Here is a 20,607-nt window from a genome sequence, read left to right as displayed (position 1 = left end):
ATACAAACATGTAAAGTGAGCTCGGGGTGTCTGCATAATTTTCTCTAGGTTGTTAGTTCTGTCTCGTCTGTCGTGTTTACAGATGTTATATGATGTGCAAATGTTTCTGTTTTTGTACTGTTAATACTCTTTAATATATGTAGCTTAAATTCTATAGTCGTAATCTACAGATTCGTCACAAATAGTCTGAAAAGCTTGTAAGGGTGTTGTAGAGTAGGCTGTGCTGAGATGTGGTTGTTAAGAAAAAAATCCACACCTTGCACTGTTTCTGCATTATTAATCATTGAAAATACACACCCAAAAAAGTTTTGCATCACCCTGGTTCCCAGAACTCCTGAAGATAGACGTTGACTGTGGATGTATCACGGACACAGTCCCTTTGACTGTTCAGAGATGTCACTAAACCCGCCCAAAGATGTAAACAACCATGCATGAGTAGCGCCTATTAGACGTAGGGGGTCCCACAGCCGATCAGTTCCAGTCATTCCACTAGGAAGGAGGTATACGGCTCGTGTTGTCTATAATTCAACCAAGCCTAGACGGTCAATACCGCGTTTCGATTGTTACTTTGTGCCAGGAAGGGCTCTCAACAAGGGAAGTGTCCAGGCGTCTCGGAGTGAAACAAAGCGATGTTGTTCGAACATGGAAGAGTTACAGAGAGACAGGAACTGTCGATTACGTGCCTCGTTCAGGCCGCCCAAGGGCTACTACTGCAGTGGATGACCGCTACCTACGGATTATGGCTCGGAGGAACCCTAAATAGTGCTTTTCGTGCAGCCACAGGACGTCGTGTTACGACTCAAACTGTGCACAATAGGCTGCATGATGCGCAACTTCACTCCCGATGTCCATGGTGATGTCCATCTTTGCAACCACGACACTATGCAGCGCGGTACACGGATGGGCCCAACAACATGCTCAGGATTGAAATCACATTCTCTTCACCGGATAGTGTCGCATATGCCTTCAACCAGATAATCGTCGGAGACGTGTTTGGAGGCAGCCCGGTCAGGCTGGACGCCTTAGACACGCTGTCCAGGCCGTAACGGCTGTCTTCCGACTGACAGTGCAACCATATCGGCAGCATATTGGCGACGCATTCGTCTTCATGGACGACAACTCGTAACATGAACTACATCGAACATGCCTGGTATAGATTGAAGAGGGCTATTTATGGACGACATGTGTCACCAACCACTCTGAGGGATCTACGCCGAATCGCCGTTGAGGAGTGGGATAATCTGGACCAACAGTGGCTTGATGAGCTTGTTGATAGTCTCCCACGACTAATACAGGCATACATCAATGTAAGAGGACGTGCTACTGGGTATTAGAGGTACCGGTGTGTACAGCCACCTATACCACCACCTCTGAAGGTCTCGCTGTATGGTGGTACAACGCGCAGTGTGGGGTTTTCATGAGCAATAAAAAGTGCAGAAATGATGTTTATGTTGATGTCTCTTCCAATTTTCTGTGCAGGTTCCGAAACTCTCGGAACCGAGGTGATTCAAAACTTTTTTTGATGTGTGTAGTGACACACAGATACAAGCGGCCCACCAGATACAATCAGTGTCGGTGTTTCTCAAGATGATAGTGCACTAAACTGGGGTCGATCCTTACTACCGTTTTTAGGGAACCAAACGAAGAACGCGATATACGACACCGACTATGTCGGGCCGCTTGAATTTGCGCTTGCAACGGCCCAACTAGCTAACTTCAGTGTTAATTAACTTGCAAACAGCCAATGTGTCGAATGTTTTTCTTAACATTTACATCTATGTGGATACTCTGCGAAGTGCCTGGCAGAGGGTTCATCGAACAACCTTCACAATTCTCTTATATTCCAATCTCGTATAGCGCGCGGAAAGAACGAACACCTATATCTTTCCGTACGAACTCTGATTTCCTTTATTTTATCGTCGTGATCGTTTCTCCCTATGTAGGTCGGCGCCAAAAAAATATTTTCGCATTCGGAGGAGAAAGTTGGTGATTGGAATTCCGTGAGAAGATTCCGTAACAACGAAAAACACCTTGTTTTTATGATGTCCAGCCCAAATCCTGTTTCATTTCAGTGACACTCTCTCCCATATTTCGCGATAATACAAAACGTGCTGCCCTTCTTTGACCTTTTTCGATGTACTCCGTTAATCCTATCTGATAACGATCCCACACCGCGCAGCAGTGTTCTAAAAGAGGATGGAATAGTGTAGTGTAGGCAGTCTCCTTAGTAGATCTGTTACATTTCTCTAACTGTCCTGCCAATACAACGCAGTCTTTGGTTAGCCTTCCCCACATCGTTTTCTATGTGAATTTAAGTTGTTCGTAATTGTAATTCCTAGATATTGAGTTGAATTTATGGCCTTTAGATTCGACTGATTTATCGTGTAACCGAAGTTTAACGGATTCCTTTTAGAACTCATGTGGATGACCTCACACTTATCGTTATTTAGTTTCAACTGCCTATTTTCGCACCATTCAGATATCTTTACTAAATCGTTTTGCAATTTGTTTTAATCTTCTGATTACTTTATTAGTCGATAAACGACAGCGGCGTATACAAACATCCTAAGACCGCAAGATTGTCTCTCAAATCGTTTATATAGGTAAGGAACAGCAAAGGGCCCTTAACATGACCTTGGGGAACACCAGAGATCACTTCTGTTTTACTCGATGAATTTCCGTCAGTTACTACGAACTGTGACCTATCTGACAGGAAATCACAAATCCAGTCACATAACTGAGACGGTATTCTATAAGCACGCAGTTTCGTTACAAGCGGCTTGTTTGGTACAGTGGCAAAAGCCTTCCGGAAATCCAGCAATACGGAATCAATCTGAAATCCCTTGTCAATAGGACTCAACACCTCATGCGAATAAAGAACTAGTTGTGTTTCAGAAGAACGATGGTTTCTAAACCCATGTTGACTGTGTGTCAATAGACCGTTTTGTTCGAGGTAATTCGTAATGTTCGAACGTAATATATGTTCTAAAATCCTGCTCCACATCGACGTCAACGATATGGGCCTGTAATGTAGTGGATTACTCCTACTACCTTTCTTGAATACTGGTGCAACTTTCCAGTCTTTGGGTACGGATCTTTCCTCGAGCGAACGGTTGTATAGGATTGGTAAGTATGGAGCTAATGCATCAGCATACGCCGAAAGCAACCTAATTAGTGTACGGTCTGGACCAGAAGACTTGCTTTTATTAAGTGATTGAAGTTGCTTCACTTCTCCGAGGATATTTACTTCTACGTTATTCCTGTAGGTAGCTGTTCTTTATTCGAATTATGGAATATTTACTTCGTCTTCTTTTGTGAAGGCATTTCGGAAAGGCTGTGTTTAGTAACTCTGCTTTGGCAGCACTGTCTTCGATTGTGTCTCCATTGCTATCGCGCTGAGAAGGCATTGATTGTTTCTTGCTGCTGACATACTTCACATACGACCAGAATCTCTTTGGATTTTCTGCCGGGTTTCGAGACAAAGTTTCGTTGTGGAAACTATTATAAGCATCTCGCATTGAAGTCCGCGCTAAATTTCGAGCTTTTGTAAAAGATCGCCAATCTTGGGGATTTTGCTTGTGATCAAATTTGGCATGCTTGTTTTATTGTTACTGCAACAGTGTTCTGACCCGTTATATGAAACAAGGAAGATCAGCTACGTCGTTTGTTAATTTGTTTGGTACAAATCTCTCAGTCCTGCAGATATTATTTCTTTGAATTAAGCCACATCATGTCTACATTTATATTATTAATTTGGAAAGAGTGGAGATTGTCTCTCATTTAGGCGTCAGGTTAATTTTTGTCTGCTTTTTTGAATAGGTATATTTATCGTTTACTTTTGGAGTATTTGGGGGTTTCAATATTCAGTCTCGGTACGACAACCCTGTGTTCACTAATCACTATATCGGTTTTGATGCTGGTTATTAACTCAGGATTATTTGTTGCTAAGAGGTCAAGTGTATTTCACAACCGTTTACTATTCGCTTGGGCTCATGAACTAACTGTTAGAAATAATTTTCAGAGAATGCATTTAGCACAATTTCGGATGATGTTTTATACGTACCTCCGGAATTCAACATGTATTTTCGCCAACATATCCACGGTACATTAAAGTCACTACCAATTATAATCGTGTGAGTCGGGTAGGTGTTTTAAATCAAACTCAAGTTTTCTTTGAACCTTTCAGCAATTATATTATCTGGATTGCGAGGTCGGTAAAAGGATCCAATTACTATTTTATTCCGGTTGCCAACAATGACCTCTGCCCATACTAACTCACAGGAACCATCTACTTTAATTGCATGACAAGAGAAACTATCTTTAACAGCAATAAACACGCCTTCGCAACTTGTGTTTAGCCTATCCTTTCGGAGCACCATTAGGCTCTTCGCAAAAATTTCGGCTGAGCTTATCTCCGGCTTTAGCCAGCTTTCAGTGCCTATAACGATTTGATCATCAGTGCTTTCTATTAGCGTTTGGAGCTCTGGTCTTTCCCAACACAGCTACGACAATTTACAACTGTTATACCGATGGTTCCTGTATCTACGTTCTTTCCTGTGTTGGGTGTACCCTTTGTGACTGGAGCCCTTCTTGTGGTTTCCAGAGACCCTCTAAACTAAAAAACCTCCCAGTCGACGCCACACAGCCCTTGCTATCCTTGTAGCCGCCTCCTGCGGAACGCGAAATCCAACCACCCTTTGGCGCAAGTCGAGGAATCTGCAGCTTATATAGTCGCAGAACCATCTGAGCCTCTGATTAAGATCCTCTACTCGGCTCTGTACCAGAGGTCCGCAATTGGTCCTGTCGACTACGCTGCAAATGGTCAGCTCTGCTTTCATCTTGCAAGTAAGACTGGCAGCCTTTACCACTTCTGTTTACTGCTCGAAACCAGAGAGAATCTCTTCTGATCCAAAGTGACACACATCACTGGTACCGACGTGAGCCACCACCTGCATCTGGCTGCACCCTGTGCTCTTCATGGCATCTGGGAGGACCCGTTACACGTCTGGAATGACTCCACCCGGTATGCACACGGAGTGCACATTGGTTCTCTTTCCCTTCTTTGCAGTCATGTCATTAAGTTGCCCCACAACGCGCCTAACGTTGGAGCTCCCATCTGTCAATACTCCCACCCTCTGTGATTGTCCGGATCTTGCAGGCTGAGAGGTTTCCTCTGAAAAAGGACAGGTGACGGCATCCGGCTCAGCAACAGTGTCAGCCACAGACAGTATCTGAAACCTGTTTCTCAGACAAACTGGGGAGGCCTTATGTACAGCCACCTGGGAAGTCTTTCGCCGCCTGCTACGCCCTGGGGCGACCTCCCACTCGGCCACAGGTGAGGGGTCAGCCTCAGTGGAAGCAGTAATTGGACTGGTCACTGGTGAGGACCGATCGGAGGACTCGGTCGTGCTGGACGTCTGTTGGGTTCCAACGGCCAGCTGTGTGTAATAAATTAAAATTAATATGCAGAGACTCAAAAACGTAACTACCGAAGCACTCAGGTGAAACTGAATAATTCGTCCCTCATGAGGAGCTTGTAATGTGTCACAAAATCGGTTTACTTTCCGACGCAAACGAAAACGCGAGGACTGTGGCTATTAGATATTAAATTAACACGCTGAAACTCAATAAACTAAACTGTTAAAGCATACAGATGATATTATAAAATTAGCTCCTGGTTAGTAACTCGTAAAAGTCACAACTTCCCTGTTGCTGTGTGTCTCGGCCGCTTATTTCTCATCAGAACCTATCCCGCCACTCTCTTACAAGCTTTTCAGACTGTTAGTGACAACTCTGTATACAGACAGATTGTCATAAAAAGGGATGCATCCAGAAGGACAAGCCTGATTGTAATCATAACTGGCAGGCAGGTGGATGGTACCACACATGCGAAATGATTGCACTGTCGACTTTAAAGGGACAGCCTTTATTGCGCTACACAACCACGTACGTCTTAGTATGGCGTCGGCTTCCATAGTTGTGAACAGGACCGACGGAGAGTATCGAAAAAGTTCAAAGAAGGGCAGCTCGTTCTGTATTATCGCGAAATAGGGGAAAGAGCGTCACGAATTTGCTACGCGAATGGGTATGACAGTCATGGAAACCAATATGTTATTCATTGCGATGAGATTTTTCTCACGATATTTCAATCACCAACCCCCTACTCCGGATGCAAAAATATTTTGTTGACGTCCACCTACATAGGAGAAATGACGATGGTAATAAAGTAAGAACAATCAGAACATGCGTGGAAAAATTTAGGTGTTCCTTTTTCCTGCGCGCTGTTCGAGAGTAGAGCGTTAGAGAAATATTCTGAAAGTGGTTCGACAGACATTAAGAGTGAATTCCGGGATAGTCGTGTACATGTAGAATAAGAGTTTCCAGACGTGGCGGCATGGAGTTGTACAGGTCTCATTTGTACTCCTGTGATACTTCATCCCATGTCGCTTGCACCTGACGTGCAGTTCCCGAAGATTGGTGGATGGATGGAGATGGAGTCCGGACGAGACGCTCCATGTCACTCCACACATTTCCGATCGGTGACATATCGATTGATGCGACTGGCCATGGCGGAGTATCGACAGCTGCAAGGCAAATTTGGGAGATGACAGCAGTATGAGAGCGACCGCTGTCCTGTTAAAATAGGGCATGGGCGTCGGCGTGGCCATTCACGAACGGCAGAGCCACTGGTTACAAGACCTCCTCCACGTATTTTGCGGCTGCAACTAGGCCGTTAGGAACACTGACAGTGAATGGGCAACATAGGGTACCGCTCCCCACACCATCGTAAACCGCTTCTCATAGCGTTCTCCACTGTGCTTCCTGAAACGGACACGGTGTCCGTCGCCTACAAGGCAAAAGGGTGGCTCATTATTGAAGATGACCCGTGAAGATGACCCGCTGCCAGTCTGTTGGGTTCCATATTCATAGTTGCCGACACCAGGCGAGTCGGGAGCGACGCTGCAGTGGTGTGCGTGGCAAGTGTCATAAACGTTGCGTGCGGCATGTGGCAAGAAACCCAAAGGTCGAAGATCAAATTCCACCCAAAGAGTACATTACTCTCCTATTCCCCACTAAACCTACCAAATCGCTACGAATAATAAGTGGTTCTGATTTTCAAAAGAAGACATTTATGTTGGGCATAATTTTTAAAAGGAGCCGTAACGCACGAACTTGAATTACATAGTGAAAGTTGATGTGGTAAATATGAAAGACATTCAATAATTAAAGATAAAAATTGATGTAGAAAAATAAATTATGTGAATATTACAAAATACCCACCAATATTAATACGCTTGCCCCAACAACATACTAGCTCTTTTTTAATACCTGATGCAAAGAAATGTTTGTATTGTTGCTTGAGCCACTTTCCCACAAATTCTTTGACCTTCTGATTGTTACTTAACCTTATTTACAAGTAATGCCTCATTGAGTGGACCATGACAAATGAAAATCCGACAGAGATATATCTGGACCACTTTTTCCGTAATTTTTTTTTTATTGGGGGGGGGGGGGGTTCAGGTGGACGGTGTGAAGGCGAGCATTGTCGTGTTTCAATGTCACAAGTTTGAATACTACGTACTAGCACAGTCCTCCAGTCTCTCCATTCTATGTCCTCATTCGGCAGTCAATCAGTCAGTGTCAGCAGTAATACATTTGCTCTAGCAGTTAGCAGACTTTGACTCAACACGCTGTCTGCAGTGCTCGCTGGTGAGCACACCACCAAGATTTTTTTCCCACAAAGTGATCCATCAAGACTGTTACATGGCCGTCCGCTGTGGCCTAGCGGTTATAGGCGCTTCAGTCTGGCACCGCGTGACCGCTACGGTCGCAGGTTCGAATCCTGCCTCGGGCACGGATGTGGGTGATGTCCTTAGGTTAGTTAGGTTTAAGTAGTTTTAAGTTCTTGGGACTGATGACCTCAGATGTTGAGTCCCATAGTGCTCAGAGCCATTTGAACCATTTTTTTTTACATGCCACGTACTATCAGCTGTACACTGTGGATATCTCGATTGGCGAGTGTGATCTAGCCTCTTCCATTAATTATAAGGGCACCATGCCTACTCAACATCACCGATTTCCTTAAAATTAAAGCATTAGGCAGGGCTTGGCCAAAAATGAAAGTGACATAAGTGGGAGATCCAGACGGCCTAGTATTTTGGGCGTGGGACGGACGAGGCATGAGCCATTTATGCTAGGGAGCGGCTGGTGCAACGGTAATCCGAGGAGCATGTCGTCGCCTCCCTTTGCGGAAACTTTTCTTTAAATTTTCTATTTTCACCTTACTTGCACTGCAAATAAATAGAAATAACACTCAGTGCACTGTGTTTATTACTAATTTCATCGAAGTCATGAGAAGGAAAGGCAGAGAAAATTTTGGATCGAGGATTCAAAAATGGTTACAATTAAACTTTTCCTATTTAACATGGAAACTAATTACTGTACGAGGACCAAACTTGGTACCATTAATGTCAAGGACTTGTGGAAGAGAAATAATGCAGAATCAATTCAATTTAAACACTTTTAATGTGCTGCTACGGTACACCACAGCACTACATACGGGTACCGTTAGTACTGCAAAAGGCACTCAGTATGGTGCTCCTCAGTGCCCAGATAAGTCCGGAAGAGCAGGATTGCATTATGCACAGCCGAACGAAGTATATCCGTAGCTACTTCTCTTGATATGCTGCGCTTCGGATCAGCACATGTGTGAATGTTCTCCTGGTAAACTCTGTCGTTCAGGTAGCTCCACAACCAGAAATCACAGATAGTGAGATCAGATGATCGTGTCGGCCAAGCATTTGGAAACGATCGGAGAAGCAGGGGAACTTCACGAGCGATGTGCGGTTTGGGTCCCATCTTGTATGAAACTTGTTGAGATCAATGCGTCTCTCTCACGTAGGGCGGGCATGACATGCTGGCGAAGCATATCGCGGTAGGGTAACGCTGGCCAGTCACACTGCACGTCTTTGGTCCTTGAGCGCCAACCTGTTCAAAAAAAGAATGGGCCAATGATGAACGTAGACTTGAAGCCACACCGTACGGTGACACGTTCACCATACAGAGGAATTTCATGATGTACAGTGACTGGGGGTAAACATCTCAACATTCGGCAATTCGGTGTGTTCACCTCATCCGTCAGAGGAAAATGAGCTTCGTCTGTTCATAGGATGGCCCACAGCCATCCCTCTTCAACTTCCAATCCTTGAAAGAAAGTGGAGAGCGAAGTGAACACGCCGTTGTGCGTCCTGTGGTGCAAGTTGATGTACGATATGGACCTCGTACGGATACCATTTGAGAATGGTTCGAAGTACCGTCCGTACACTGGACCACGGGATGTTCAACTGTCGTGACACAGCACGCGCACTGCCTGCTCAGCGTTGTCTGACATAGTAACAGCGATTTTATCAACCACCTGTGGTGCAACTGGTCACAGGCCTCTTCCCGGAGCGGTGTCCAGTTCTCCAGCTGATTCGAACTTCTTCATCATGCTCCGTACAACAAGTGAAGAAAGAAGACGCTTCCGTAATCCTTTCAGCCAGCGATGTTTTCGAAGTGCAGCAGCAGCATTACTGTTGTTTTGATAATATCACCAGTAATGCCCTGTTCCTTTTGTCCAAGCTCATATTGACACGTCAACAAGTGCACTGCGACCGGTCAGATGTGTGAGATCACGATGACTGGTGACGGCACCTGGTGGCCATAGCTGGAAGTGGACGGTGGTGCTGTGACGCGTGCACCCCATACTCTGAACATTAATGCTACCAAGTTTTGATACTCGTACGGAATTAGTTTCTTTGTTATTTCGTGTTGAATAGGGAAAGTTTAATTATAACCATCCGGTATAGGAATGTGTTATTACTTTTAAAAAATCTCGGAATCTTACAACAACCTTATACAAAAGTTTTTCGTCTCATGTGATGGAGCTTCGTGTACAGCAGATCAGTTTATTCTCTTAATTGACTCGTGGCGAGAACAAGCAATCCACATTTATGTGACTAGATTTTTCAGGATGTGGAGCGACTGCCACGTGCAGTATTGCAGTGATTCCATGAAAATGCACTCCGCGAGTGCAACCATACGATGTCTGTTTTTTTCCCTCAGATAAGGAATCCGATCAAAAAGCTTCACATCGGATCTTAACTCATAGAGAGAGAAGAAGAAATCACATCCCGGGATGACTGCATCGTAATACATTCCATTGTACATCAACAGCTACTCTCGCCAATATAAGACGAAACGATGCGTTAAGCGTGGCTTGCTATCGAACAGTGCGACGAGAGATAGCCTTTTATGAGGGTAAACCAAGTTTTCCTGCCGACACTTTAAAACAACCACGTAACTGTAAAACTGCGGCGTGTGCAAGACGCTGCAAAAATTACTGCTTCCCCTGTTTTTACATTATCACAACGCGTAGAAATCGGCAACTGGAAAATAATAAAAAGTAATTTTATATACGAAGCTCTCGTGTACGTCTAACAATTCCTTCTTGGAAATTTGTTTGCAATCCCACCTTTTCCTTTGCCTTTCCTTTTCATGTCTCGTATGAAAATATTAATAAATGACATACAATGAGGTGGCAATAGTCATGGGATACCTCATAACATCGTGTCGGACCTTCTGTAGCCCGGCGCAGCGCAGCAACTATATACTGAGCCATGCTGTCTCTACAGCCATTCATAATTGCGAAAGTGTTGCCGGCGTAGGATTGAGCCGTGATAAAAATTGCTGTTTTGAAGAGTGCGCCGCGGCGCGTAGTGTGAAGCAGTCGCCCTCCGTTTCTGGCGGTGGCGCTGCTGTGGCAATCGCAGCTTTGGTGTCTCCCTCTGATGAGAAAGGGGAAAGGTTGCCTGTTCACGTGCATTTAAGGGGCGCTATGAGCTCGCCAGTCGGTCAGTCTGGGTCTGTCTATCTTCCGCATTTGTTAAGCAGTTAGTGTTTGTCTGTCGTTCGGAGTGCTAGTATGTCTGTCGTTCGGAACAACCTTTAAAGCCGGGAAAATGAGTCTTTCCACTCCGCCAGTAAGAGAACTCAGCGAGTGGTCGCCCAGTCGGGGCTTAGTTCCTGCATCTGAGTCTGCGCGTTAGGCCGCCAGTCTGCTCGAGTTTGCTCCGGCAATGGTCATTTGCAGGTGGATCGATCGGTTGGTCTGTCGCGCACTGAGACACAAGATGACTTGTCGGTGCATGTGAGGTCGTCACGTGAGTCCAGTGAGCCGCGCCGTATAGCGAGGGGTAGTGGCTTCGCGGTCGACACGAGAGTAACAGGAGTCAACCTACGACATCGGTCTGGCCGGGGCGCGCTGCAACGCCGTGAGACGGGAGATCGGCGCGCCTTCCTGCGTCTGTTGAAGCGGCTGGCAGTGGACGGTTCGGGAGAGCGATTTGGGGGGTGCTGCGCCAGGTCTTCTCGAGAAATCGCAGTCTATTAGAAGTTAAGTGATTGGTGATATGTTGTGTGATTTATTCTTGTTAAATTCTACTTGTTGTCTTGGTCAGTCTCTCGTCCCCAGCTGGCTCGTCTGTCTCTTGTCCGCATTTGTTAAGCAGTTAGTGTCTGTCTGTCGTTCGGAGCTGCCTCTGTCATGTTCGTCCGATTTGGTGTGCTAACGAATTTATTGCTTGGAGTATAACGGCCTAATGCCTGAAATATGTTTTGATCTTGCCTATCATCTTGAGAGGCGGTATCTGTGTACTGTAGAGCATCGTAACTTGTTTGGCCAACCTTGTAGAATTTTATATAAGATTGAATTTCATGGACTTTTATTTAAATGATCATTTTAGTACATAAAGTTGCCACACTTTCACCGTAAGACTTTTCTTAGAAGTTAAAATCAAGCTGCACCTTCGGTGGCAAAAATTAATTTTTTAATTGTTAGTGTTTCGTACCATTTCCATCCCTCCTACGGAGGTGCATAGTTTGTGTGCTTGTGTAAATTGTTGAAACTTTTAGTTTAAAGCAATCTGGTGTGTTGCAGATTTGCACCAGTGTAGGCTTTCAGAGGCTGTTGTGAGCGGTCGTAACTACGGCCGTGTCAGAAGGGAGCGGCAAGGTTCTCTGACCGAAAGGTCATACAGTCAAAAATTTGTTTCTTTCTGCCCCTGAATAAGTTGTAACTTGATATTTAGAGGGTGCTTTCTAATTATTATTTTAAATCTGTTTCTTTTAAAAAATGCTTTAGGCACCATTAAAGTGAATAAATTATCATTTGTTAAAAGGGAATTTGCTTATGATTTCATCAGTTACAACCTGGCAACTACTTCAACGCTCACATAGTGTGATTAAATGTGTTAATTTTCTTGATGAATCGATAGTAAATAAAATGAATTCTTAAGAATATTCTTTGAAAATCATTCAAGGATTTTTTGCACGAACTGACCTCTAGTTTATGCCCCATAAATATTCGATGGGATGCATATCGAGCCATCTGGGTGGCCGAATCATTCGCTCAAACTGTCCAGAATGTTCTTCGAACTAACCTCGAACAACTGTGGCCCAGTGACATAGCGCATTGTCATCCATAAAAACTCCATCCTTGTCTGAGAACAAGGCGTCCAGGCACGGCTGTAAATAGTCTTCAAGTAGCCGAACATAACTATTTTCAGTCAATGATCGATTCAGTTGGATCAGAGGACTCAGTCCATTCCACGTAAACACAGCCCACACCGTTATGGAGCCACCACCAGCTTGCACAGTTCCTTGCTGACAACTTGGGTCCATGGCTTCGTGGGTTTGCGCCGCACTCGAAAGCTACCATCAGCTCTTACCAACAGCTCGGCAACAGCTCGCCTCAGGAATCCGAAATGACAGGACACAATCTTGCAAATACTGTAGATTTAGGTTTTGTATCCTCACCGTTTTCTCAAATAAGTCAAGACACATTTTCTGCTTGTCAAAATGTGAATGTTGCCGGTGCAAATGCACTGCCGAAAAGCATAGAGGAACAGATTCCAGACACTAATACATTATTATTGCAATTAATGCAACAAATGGAACAAAAGCGGAGACAAACACAGCAAAAGCTTCAAAAGTTAGACACAATGGAACAAAAGCTCCAAAAGTTAGACTCAGTGGAACATACGCTTGAACAAACACGTGAAGATTTAACTACTGAGTTACATAAAATCGAATCGAAATGTCAAAAAGTCTGTAACGACGTAAAAACACAAATTTGTGAGCATTTCCAATCTATTTTTTCGCGGCATGAAAATACATTACAGAATCACGAATTAGCCATAAAAGAACTGCAAACTATTGTTCATGAAAATCATGAGACTTTGCAAGCTAAAATTGACTCAGTTGCGTCTACCGATTCGGTTACGCAACTTGAAAAAACTCATGAAAACTTAAAGGACACAGTAGATACGATTTCAACACAGATGGGCACTCTGAAATTTGGTTCAGAAAAACACACTGAGGAAATTAGTACACTATCGGAGAAAGTAGCCGAACTTTCGGATCAGTTCACTAACTTACCTGCAAAGGTAGATGATGATCTAAATGACGCAAGACCTGTAGCCATCACTGACAGAGAAGAGTATGAACAAATTAAGAAATTCAAACAAAATCAGAATCAAATTAATACGCAACACAAAAGAGAAATCCGGGAAGTACAAGATCAGTTGGCACAAGTAATATAAAAATTACATATTTCAGAGGACACTCGCGCTCCAACACGGGAAGAGGGACTTAGAAATACGGAAAACCCACAAAATAATAACACAGGGCATTTCGGAAATTATGAAAGAAATTGGAAAGGTGCACCGAATTTTGAGATGGAACCGCCGACACGACGTAACAATGAGCGATATGCTACTCGCCGACACGATGTTTTTGACTATAAGCTGTTCATTACTACACGTAAATTCAAAACATTTAAGAATTCTGGCAACGACATTCATCCACAAGCGTGGCTCCATCAATTCTCTCATTGTTTTCCTCCCAACTGGTCATTAGAACACAGATTAGAATTTAGGTGTGGATATTTAGAGAGTGAACCAGCTGAAAGAATGCGATCGGTCATTCACGATTGTCACAGTGAAGGAGAATTTTATCATTCCTTCCTCTCAGCATATTGGTCTCAAGCTACACAAGACTGAGTAAAACATAGCACCATAATGATGAAACATTTCGAACAATCTGAATTTTCCAGTCTTGTGAAATATTTTGAAGACATGTTGCACAAGAATCAGTACCTGTCAATCCCATACAGCCCCTCAGAACTCATCCGCATTTGCTTAATCAAACTACCTGAACATTTACGATATATTATTTTGGCAGGACGTTGCAAAGACGACATTGAAGCTTTTCAGGGACTGTTACAGGAATTGGAAATTGACACTGACAATCGCGGAACGCGAAAACAGGAACACAACTACAGGTCACATCTGTCGCAATTCCGCGATGAAAGAAATAATAACTGGACACGACAAGGCTATTCTCACAACACAAAACGTGACCAAAACAGACACCACCCATATGACAACCGTTGGCAGAGTAGTAATAATTACAAGGAAAGATCACCTCTCGGCGGTAGTGACTATCACAGAGAGAATCAGAGAAAGAGACAATATGGGAACCAAAATAATTATTATCAAGGGAGACAGAATAACTTCAGACGCAATGGTCCAGCGTGCAGTTACGATTCCAGGAAAAATTCTCCACCACATGACCGACAAGAAAGAAACTATGGTATCTACCGACATGACGAGAGACGATATGATTGTAACGACAGACCTGAATTGCATGAGAACTGGCGGGATTCAAACAGGGCAGGGCCCTCTCGATAAGGTGAATTTGTAGAAGTTAGGTCTCCAAATCCCAATAACGACGTGCGCCAACAAAGAGACAATAGGCAATGTCTCATACCGCTGGCAGCCACAAAATGTACTTATGAAACTGTCGACGCAGCTGCCGTAGCTAGTAATTACGTAAAAATGGAAGACATTAGGGACATCTTACTCCAGGAACACGACGTAAAACATAACAACATTGCATATACTGTGATTCACAATACTGTAAATGACGTAAAATTTACGGCAGTACTTGACTCTGGCAGTCCCATTTCAGTAATTAGTGAAACAGCCTTTAACAAATGCAACAAATCGAACGATTGCCCCACACTTCCGTTACGTAAGATTAAATTACAAGGTGCAATCTTTGGAAAAAGTGTAAATGTACGCCAAAAAACCAACTTAGAATTCTTTTGTCAAAGTCACAGCTTCTCTATAAACTTTCTTATTGTTCTATTATTGTCGACAGAAATTATATTGGGAGTAGACTTTTTGAATGAATACAAAGCAATCTTAAACTTTCATGATGCTGAAATAAGTTTAGAGAAAGAAGGTAAGTCAATAGCTTTGAAATTTGAAGATTGGCTCTCAAACCATGATGAAGAAATTAATCGGCTTTACCTCCTGTTAGACAACAGTTCGGAATTTTCGACGGAACTTGACACTAACAATCACTCTCCAAGTACTGACAGGGATGATATCGACGGCGCATTTGATACTAATGAGTTAATTCAGAATAAAATTCAAACAATTGAGAATTGTAATGACATTGATAGGCAAGACCTTTTTGAGATTTTACAAGCACATTCCACAGTTTTTACTCTCAAAACAGGAACAATCAAGGGATTTCAATACCAATTTCGTGTTCGTGAGCATACTAAATGTTGTGTTAGACCATACGTAATTCTGGCACATTATAGGGACCGTGTTAGAACAGAAATACAATCTATGCTTGACGAGGGCATTATTGAGCCTGCAGTTATCTCATACAACAATCCATTACATGTTGCTGAGAAGAAAAATGGATCGATCAGGCTTGTCTTAGATTCAAGACAAATCAAATTCATGAAACAGACAGGCCGCAAACGTTGGAAGAACTTCTTCAAAATTTTAATGGTGTAAAAGTGTTGTCTTCTATTGATCTCAGATCCAGCTTTTATCAAATCGAACTTCATCCAGAATGTAGAAAATACACAGCTTTCCTTTGTTTCGGCGTTTGTTATCAGTTTCGGGAGCTTCCTTTTGGTTTGAACATTTCTTCGGCAGCATTCATTCGCGGGCTAAATTCCATATTACCTGAGTTCTTAAAACGTCACATCACCTTATATGTGGACGATATTCTGATAGCAGAAGTCTCATGGGAACAACATAATCGCATCCTCAACAGCGTGTTACATATTTTTGCAGAATCTGGAATTACAGTTAACTAAGAAAAGTCTGAATTCGGTAGGACAAAGGTGAAGTTTTTGGGAAATATAATTTCTTCTGAAGGCGTTCAGCCGGATCCTGAAAAGTTAGAAGCAATCAGAGCCATTCCAGTTCCGTCCACAAAAAAAAAAAAAACAAGTCCGCAGTTTTCTAGGTCTCTTACATTTTTACCGTCTTTTTCTGAATATGCAAATTCTAGTTACACCAAAACTTTGTTCTCTCACTGGAAAAAATACTATTTGGAACTGGGACGAACAAGCACATTTGGAATTCAGTTCTTTGAAAGAATCGCTACTTAACGCGCCAATGCTAGCTCATCCAGATCTGTCACAAGATTTCTGCCTTAGCACAGATTCTTCTAAAGTCGGTCTTGGTGCCCATTTATTTCAAAAAGCCATAGAAAATGACACTACTGTTCAGAAAACCATTGCTTTTGCTAGCCGAGTGCAAACAAAATCTGAAAAAAATTATTCTGTTACTGAATTAGAAGCTTTAGCTATCGTTTGGGCATTTAACAAATTCCGTTTCTTTCTTTCTGGTAAGCACGTAAAAGTATACCGTGATCATCGTGCATTACAATTTCTTATGTCTTCAAAATTAAATCATGACAGGTTAAAACGTTGGGCATTGTTTCCACTTCACAATAGTCTACATTCCCGGCAAGGAGAACATTGTTGCGGACGCACTGTCACGCGCACCGGCTGGGCTTGAAAAAGCTAACACAGAAGGCAACCTCGAGAAAAATTTCAGTATTCTTTACATTCAGAAAGTCGCCTTTGAAAACTTCATCACCACATCTTTAAAGGACATTGCTCATAAACAAGAGAAAGATCCGATTTGGAAAGACATCAAAAATAAATGGGATGAAAAGACACACACAAAGATTCGGCATTATTATCTGGTTAGAACAACGCTGCACTGTTGATGACAAGCTATGGGTACTTTGCATTCCTGACGATTTTGTTAATAAGCTCATTTGGTACATTCATTTCAGCTATGCACATTTTGGTCCACGAAAATGTTATCATATTCTTCGGACGACTTGTTATTTTAACAATATGGAAAAGAGAATTCGAAGTGTCTTGTCTATTTGTAAACTTTGTCGAAAGGCTAAACCATCTACTGTCTCACATCGTGCACCGTTGTTTCCTATCATTCCTTATAAATTAAAAGAATTTGCTGCTGTTGATCTCTTGGGACCCCTTGTCAGAACATCTAATGGATTTTCGTACATTCTAGTCGCTGTTGAACTTACTTCAAAATTTGTTTCTTTCACTCCGTTACGTAAAGCCACTGGACAGTCTGTATCCAACGCCTTTGTTAAAAATTTCTTACGTGAAGTTGGACACGTTAGTAAAGTCATTTCAGATAACGGACCGCAATTCAGATCTGCTGTTTGGTCACGTATGCTTCGGAACCATAAAATCAAACCTGTTTTTGTTTCATTGTACTCACCACATTGTAACCCGTCTGAACGGATTATGAAAGAAATCAATAAGCTTTGCAGACTTTATTGTCACAGAAAGCATCAGCATTGGGACAGATATTTACACTTATTTGAAAACGTGCTGAATGAAATGCCTCATGACTCCACTGCTTTACCACCTATTCTTGTACTGAAGAATGAAGAACCACCGAACGGAATCAGAGAGCTTGTACCTTTTCCGAATACACGTAAACTTCGACACAAAGACATAACTGATTTGGCTATTAAAAATATAAAATCTGCAGCACACAAAAGGAGAAAACTACACGGTAAAGCAAATGCAAAGAAATTATATATTGGTCAGAAAATTCTCATTAAAGCTCATTTATTGTCACATAGAAGAAACACTTGAGTCACAAATTCTTTCTAGTTTACAATGGACCTTACAGAATCCGACGTATACCACATGATAATTGCGTTGAAGTTGAAACTCTGCGTACTAGGAAGAGTAAAGGTTTACACCACATTTCACATGTAAAACCGTTTATTGAAAGATAATCTGTTTTTTAACTTAGTCTTTGCCATAAAACTTTTCGTTTCACGCTACTAGTACAATTTGTCACACTGAGAAACTGTTAACATGCAACAATGTTTTGAAGTTAACTATCCAGCCTAGAACCTAGGGAACATTTTTAAACAGAAATTACAAATGCATTGTTACAGTGAACAGACGACACAGTGTTGTTATTTGTATATTCTTGCTTGTTAGTTGCACGATTACATAACGGCTATCAGGCTTACATACTTAGAACATATACTGGCACTGCTAATGAGATTTTAATGCAACATTTTGGTTTACTTGAAAATACATTCTGGATTTAAAGTACTTTCTGTGAGATACCAGATGCCACAGTCGTTAGTTTATGTGACAGCTACACGATTTTATCACGACGCTACTAATGAGTGACCATTTACAATGTTGCTTTTGGGGTGTTTCTGTTTTATATCTGCACAGTTTTTCTGAATTCTTCTGGAAAGTAAAACATGTTTTAGTAGTAACTTTTGTGGTATAGCTACAATGAAACAGCCTCTTTCGTAGCACAACAATACGTTACATTATAGTACTTTCTTGATCACGGTAAGGTACGTAATAACTACGATATCCATACGCAAAGCATTTCACTTTCGTTTATGATGAGGTAAGTACGTTGATTTCAGCAGAACTTTGCTTACAGAGGACGATAACTATGAAACTTCCACAGAGATTATCTTACAACAAGAAGCACAGTTTAGCGCTACAGTACACGTATTTGAGTGATTAATTTTGTACTTAAAACATTTATTTTTTAAAGATTTTTGAATTACGAAGAAAGTTTTCCGTGATACATTTCATTCCCTTGTTGTAATCTGTAACACCTGAGGGTATTATTACATTAATCCTCAGGGGGGTAAACGCTTACTTTGTGTACCATGTGTTTGGCAAGCACAAGGAACCCTAGCTAGTATGGTATTGGCTTATACAACTTTACACATCGGTACCATATTTCTCTAACACTGAATTACACAGCTATCTGATTCTTTAACAGAGAAACAAAAATTTTTTTACTATGTCAGTGACACATGTTTATGTAATTACACAGTTGGATAATTTCACACTTATGAAATTGTATTTTGTTTGCACTGTGTGAACTGTTCATATTTTTTTGGAACCATTGTGATACTATGAGAGCTTTGAATGATGTATTTGGTATGGGATAATGATTTTAAAGTACGTTTGAGGTAGATGACACTATTGAAATGAGCAGAGAGTTTTTTTTAGGTTTTGAAATTATTGTAGGAAGCTACGACGATTTTGAGAATTGACTGAGATGTTACGATATTATTACGACGACGATATGTATTATGCTGTTGAGGTATGTTTATGATCAATAAGATGATGCTACCATATATGAGGAATTTGATTATGCTAAGTACTTCTTATGATGAAATATTGAAGAAGTGTCGACGAATATGTATATGTATAATAAGGTAAGGAATAATGAGTAGTGGTTAGGGACTCTGATTTGTGGAGAAGGATGTTGGAAACCAAGAATTGTACTTTAGAATTATGAAATGTGTGTACATGTGTGAATGTATCACAATGCCACTGAAAATTATTTGGACACTGTTGTATTTATAGGAATTTGTTTCTACACAATTGTCACGCAAATTCTCGACCTGTGAAATTTTTTATATGAGGCTGTCACTGTAGCGCAAACTGCTGTCGTAAATATTTCGGTAGGAAAGTTAAGTGACCTTCACGTAATGCATGGTGGGCACCCAGCTGCGCGATAGTCTCCTAGGAAAAAGCCATTAGTGTGTGCCTTTCAGAGGCAAAGGTGAAAAAAAAAGGAGGCCATTATCCTCGCTATTGACATTCCTTTGTAGAAGGCATTGCAAATACGACACACTCATTACTTGGAAACATATTGTACTTTGTGCTACTTACTGAAATGTTTATGAACTGATGGGTAATATTCTAACATCTGCACACCTGATTATGATAAGTGTCTTTCTACGAGAGTTGAGAGAATTTCTACTAACTTACGATATGCCACATGACTAGTGAATGATATTTTTATGCTTCGCTTTAGATAGTTGCTTATTTCATTTGATATCTGGTTTCCAGCTGTGTTGCAACATTGGTTTTATAAAATAAAATTAAATGCATTTGCTAATGTGAAAACTTTCTGTCAACAGATCTGTTAAATAATAATTTTATGATCCACATTCTTCAAAAAAGGAGCACTTGGATAGGAAAGAACAATAAGAAGGGACTAGTAACAGTAACTCCATACATAATTTTCTTTTCAAGTACATGGTAATATTTTTTTTACAATAAGTTGTTGTGGTGCACCACTTTAATTACATAGACATTAAGATGTAAATAGACATTTCCCTTATCTGCATTGTTGTTGTTAC

The sequence above is a fragment of the Schistocerca cancellata genome, chromosome 3 (assembly GCF_023864275.1).
Source record: "Schistocerca cancellata isolate TAMUIC-IGC-003103 chromosome 3, iqSchCanc2.1, whole genome shotgun sequence".
NCBI classification, from domain to species: Eukaryota; Metazoa; Arthropoda; class Insecta; order Orthoptera; family Acrididae; genus Schistocerca; species Schistocerca cancellata.
This window is presented reverse-complemented; position numbering follows the sequence as displayed.